Below are 5,823 nucleotides of genomic sequence, written 5' to 3'. Positions count from 1 at the left end.
GAGAAGAGGAAGCAGCAGGGAGGGGGAGCGAGGATGGAGGCAGATGGAGCACATGTGGGCGGGAGGCTACAGTGACAGGTGAGGGGGAAGGAGAACAGCGGTGCACAGACAACCCCCTAGCCCTGGAGCTTTATAATAGATAGCATAATATATAATGTATGCAAATAGCAACAACAGGGAAAAATACTACTCATCCCAGCATCTGACTATAAGGTGTAAGGATTCTACTGGGTAGGTATAAACCTACAGCAAGGGAGGACAAAGTGTAAGTGATGTCTCCCCATTGGGTGGGCTGGGAAAACGATCTATGAATTTACACCTGGCAAGTTTGTCGCATTTTTTTTTTTTTTTTACAAATGACCTCTTTATCTTAAGAAATGGCTGTGTGTTTGCTGCACTCAGATGGATGGAGCCGATAGTATAATGCACCATCTCATAAAGGAGAGGATGATGTGAATGATGACTAAAGACGTAGATGCAAAAGTAAAGCGGAGTTCTCCAAGATGAATCTTTCATGAAAATAAGGCTGGGTTCTTGCTGCGTTCTTGCTGTCCATTTAACCCCTTAAGGATCGGGCTAGTTTTCGTTATTGCGTTTTTGTTTTTTCCTCCTTGTGCTTAAAAGGCCATAGCACTTGCATTTTTACACCTACAGACCCACATGAGCCCTTAATTTTTGGGCCATTAATTCTACTATGCAATGACAGGCTGAATTTTTCCATAAAATATGCTGCGAAACCAGAAAAAAAATATATGCGTGGTGAAATTGAAAAAAAAAAAAAAAAATCCTTTTTCTTTTTTGGGTGGGGGGGGGGGGGGGGTCGTTTTTACGCCGTGTGTCCTATGGAAAAACTGACATGTTCCTCAAGTCGATACAATTACAACAATATATAACATGTATGACTTTTATATTATCTGATGGCCTGTAAAAAATTCAAACCATTGTTAACAAATATATGTTCCTTAAAATCGCTCTATTCCCAGGCTTATAGCGCTTTTATCCTTTGGTCTATGGGGCTGTGTCAGGTGTCATTTATTGCGCCATGATGTGTTCTTTCTATCGCTACCTTGATTGAGCATATGCGACTTGATCGCTTTTTATTACAATTTTTCTGGATTTGATGCGACCAAAAATGCACAATTTTGTACTTACGCCGTTTACCTTACAAGATCAGAAATGGGACAAATTAATAGATCTGGCGATTATGCATGCAGCGATACCAAACATGTTTATTTATTTATAAAATGGGAAAAGGGGGGTGATTCAAACTTTTATTAGGGGAGGGGATTTTTTTTATTAATAAAAACACTTTATTTTATTTTCACTAACAGTAATATGAAGCCACCTGGGTGATTTCTATATACACAGCACTGATCCCCCTGGGGGACTTCTATATATACAGCACTAATCCCCCTGGGGGACTTCTATATACACAGCACTAATCCCCCTGGGTGATTTCTATATACACAGCACTGATCCCCCTGGGGGACTACTATATACACAGCACTGATCCCCTTGGGGGACTTCTATATACACAGCACTGATCCCCCTGGGGGACTTCTATATACACAGCACTGATCCCCCTGGGGGACTTCTATATACACAGCATTGATCTCAATGGGATAGAATAGAATGGGTAGCGATAGAAAGTACACATCATGGCGCAATCAATGACACCTGACACAGCCCCATAGACCAAAGGATAAAAGCGCTATAAGCCTGGGAATGGAGCGATTTTAAGGAGCATATATTTGTTAACAATGGTTTGAATTTTTTACAGGCCATCCGATAATATAAAAGTCATACATGTTATATATTGTTGTAATTGTATCGACTTGAGGAACATGTCAGTTTTTCCATAGGACATTGCCTGTCATTGCATAGTAGAATTAATGGCGCAAAAATTAAGGGCTCATGTGGGTCTGTAGGTGTAAAAATGCAAGTGCTATGGCCTTTTAAGCACAAGGAGGAAAAAACAAAAACGCAATAACGAAAAATAGCCCGATCCTTAAGGGGTTAAATGGACAGCAAGAACGCAGCAAGAACCCAGCCTTATTTTTATGAAAGATTCATCTTGGAGAACTCAGCTTTACTTTTGCATCTACATCTTTGGTCATCATTCACATCATCCTCTCCTTTATGAGATGGTGCATTATACTATCGGCTCCATCCGTCAGATTGCTCCATCCGTCATTGCTCTATTATAATGGTCTGCAGCAGACCATCTAAATAGATTGCCGAGCTGGGATTAGCGTAATTCCGATGCTGAGCCCCGTCCGGCTCATTAGAACGGATCTCCCCTCCGCGATCGCATCGCAGGGGGGAGATCCCCCACTAGACACCAGGGACAGGGGGCATATACACTATACAAATGCAGCTGCTTTGACAGCTGCATTTGAGCAGTTAATTAGTCAGCCACAGCGATCGGCCGTGGCGGCTAATACCCGCCGTCCCTGGCTGCACATAGAAACCGGGGACCGTGGGCTGCAGAGCTCCCTCCCAGACCCTCCCTGTGTTGACTGACCTTTTAACCTTTTATAGTCCGGTTAGATGGAGCAATTATCGTTCAAATCTGCATGATAACGATCGCATTTGAATGATTATCTGCTCGTGTAAACCCAGCTTACGATCAAGTGACAAGCGAGAAATCATTCATTGTGGTCTTTCTACATGTTCTCAAATCATCGCTGGTCGCTCACTGAAAAAACCCGGATCGCTTCATCTGAACAGTCTTTGAAAGATTCACACCCTAGTGTGTGAGATGGCCTTAAAGGTGAAGTCCTGTGAACATTTTTATTTATATTGTATTGCCCCCCCAAAAGTTATACAAATCCCCAATATACACTTATTACGGGAAATGCTTATAAAAAGCTTTTTCCCTGCACTTACTACTGCATCAAGGCTTCACTTCTGGATAAAATGGTGATGTCACTTCCTGGATAACTTGGTGATGTCACTTCCTGGATAACATGGTGATGTCATTTTCTGGATAAAATGGTGATGTAACGACCCGACTCCCAGAGCTGCTGGAGAGGATGATGGTAGGAGGACACTGAGGGACACAGGAACTGGAGGGACACTGAGCATCCCTCTGTCATCATCCTCTCCAGCAGCCACAGCCCGCACAGCTCTGGGAGTCGGGTCGTGACATCACCATGTTATCCAGGAAGTGACATCACCATTTTATCTAGAAAGTGACATCACCATGTTATCCAGGAAGTGACATCACCATGTTATCCAGGAATTAAAGCCTTGATGCAGTAGTAAGTGCAGGGAAAAAAGCACTTTATAAGCATTTCCCGTAATAAGTGTATAACTTTTTTGGGGGGGCAATACAATACTTAATAAAAAATTTCACCAAACTTCTCCTTTAAGCAAAATCATAAAAACGATCTTTTCAAACGATTTATCTCTTGTCTACATGCTGATCGGCATAAAAACCAAATCATTGCTTCAAAATAGTTAAAGAATCAATTGAGCAATTTATCACTGATTTTGCTTATAGCAACCAATCACAGCTCCACTTCCATACCTGATATAGTGAAATCTAAACTTTGATTAGTTGTTACTGGAAAAAGCAGACACCTTTAGTTTTAGGCAAATTGACCAATACTTTTCCAGTCTTTTTCTTATTTTACAAAATAAATAAATAGGCATGCTGAGGACTGTAGAGTCTAACATGTACGTCTTGGGAATTTTGCAACTGCTAGTGGTCTTGAATGTTTCTCACTTGTGAATAATCTCACACTGTAGGGTCAGGGATGGGGAACCTTGGCCCTCCAGCTGTTGCAAAACTACAACACCCATCATGCTTTGGCTGTTCGGGCAACAGCTGGAGAGTCATGGTTCCCTACCACTGCTGTAATGAACTTTAAATTGTTTGCAAATGATCATATAACTAGTGTTGAGCAACCCTGTCAAAATGTTCGGATACATTATCCAAACCCTCAGCGTTTGATTCCCTATGGCTGAATCCATGTTTCCTGGTAGCATCCAACTTTTGCAGCCGCAGGGAATCAAACGCGTTCGGGTAACGTTGCTGAACCCAAACCTTTTGACAGATTCGCTCAACACTACATATAATCCTTCCCAGACTGAAACAATCGCTTCTCTAAGATCCTTGGAGGTGTCTTTGCTCCTTGGCATTGTCTTAACACACCAGAGCGAAAAAATGGCAATGGCAGTTTTACCATTGGAGGAGGGTTGGACTGCAGATGCCATGGGGCACAATATTCAGACTATTGCTGATGCATAACCCGTAAAACAAACCTTGTGGCATTCTCAACAGCCTTGTGGACCCGAACTTAGAGCTGGCTCCAAACGTGATGAAGGGTACTGCTAGATCGGCACTCATTTACTGGGCCTATTACACGGCTCCATAATCGTTTAGCGAGGGCAGGGACATTGTTACCGATGTCCTTGCTTAAACTGCATGCATTACCTATTCATGGTCCAGGGCTGCTCCTGCGCTCTGCTTCTCCCCAGGTCCCGAGCGCTGCAGCTTCAGAGCGACCTGTCTTAGCTGACAGCCCGCTCAGCCAATCACTGACCACGGCGGTCCCGGCCAGTGATTGGCTGAGCAGCCTGTCAGCTAAGACAGGCCGCTCTAAAGCTGCATTGTGTGGGACCCAGGGAGAAGCAGAGCGCAGGAGCAGCCCTGGACCATGAATAGGTAATGTATGCAGTTTAAGCAAGGGCTGTAAGGACATTGGTAACAATGTCCATGCAGTCCTTGTTAAACGATTATCGGGCTGTTTAATGGGCCCAGTAAACGAGCGTCGATCTAGCAGATCGGCGCTCATTTACAGTTATTATTGGGCCCCCATGGGCCATGTAATAACACGGTTAGGTAATGTATGCAGTTTTTAAATCGTCAGCCGCGCAGCGCTATTGCACAATGCGTGGTCGGCGCCCGACAATTCACTGATCACTGTCATCGGCTGATCGTTGTGTTTATTACAGGGAATGATAATTGGCCGGATCGTTCCATGTAATAGTACCCTATGTTTGTCCCTACCTGATTTACCCAGATCTAGTCATTGGCGCCTGTGTCTACTGCAATAAAGAAAACAAACCATCCTCTGCATATAGTTTATTTTGTCATCAGTCTCAGTTACAGCTGACCATATTGTGACATTTTATCACAAATAACAGTTATAGATGACCATGGCTGCTCCTTACCCACCTGTTATGGTAAATACTTGTATTGCCCAATAAACAACTATTTTGGAACTTCTTTTCTTACAGCTCTGTGATGTGCTACTTCTCCGTTATCGTTACTATGTGTGTCCTTACGCTGTCAGTTTTGACTGGACAGTAGTAGTCACGGCTGTGAAGTCGGTAAACAAGATATCACGTTTGCTCTCTTCCACTTTCAACATCTCTTACAAGGTTAGAACATCGGAGTCCAGACAGACATGTCGGCATCCTTCGACATCAAGAAATAAAGGCACGAGGATTAGGAGTCCTCATGTATCTTACACCTTCTTGATGTCAGAAGAGCAGGACTGATGTTTTTTGCAGAAACCAATAGTACAGGTGATTAAGAAACATTGTAATTGGGTTTATTAGCTGAAAAATGATTTTTTATTATGAAAAAGCAGTTTGAAGCTCTCCCCCTGTCTTCATGGTTCTTTTATGGAGAGGGGAGGGGGAGATGAGGCACCAAAACAGGACAACAAAGAGTTAATTAACAGCTACATCACCAGGCTCTCTCATCTGAAGTCAGCAATGACCTCTGAATACAGGCTTTCACACAGGTCCTGCTGTGTAATCCTTTGTTCTTTGCTGGCGACTAATCTTTCTTCTCCCCCCTCCCCTCTC

The sequence above is a fragment of the Dendropsophus ebraccatus genome, chromosome 13, assembly GCF_027789765.1.
Source record: "Dendropsophus ebraccatus isolate aDenEbr1 chromosome 13, aDenEbr1.pat, whole genome shotgun sequence".
Classification (NCBI taxonomy): domain Eukaryota; kingdom Metazoa; phylum Chordata; class Amphibia; order Anura; family Hylidae; genus Dendropsophus; species Dendropsophus ebraccatus.
The sequence above is the reverse complement of the archived record's forward strand: the minus strand, read 5'-3'. Positions refer to the sequence as shown.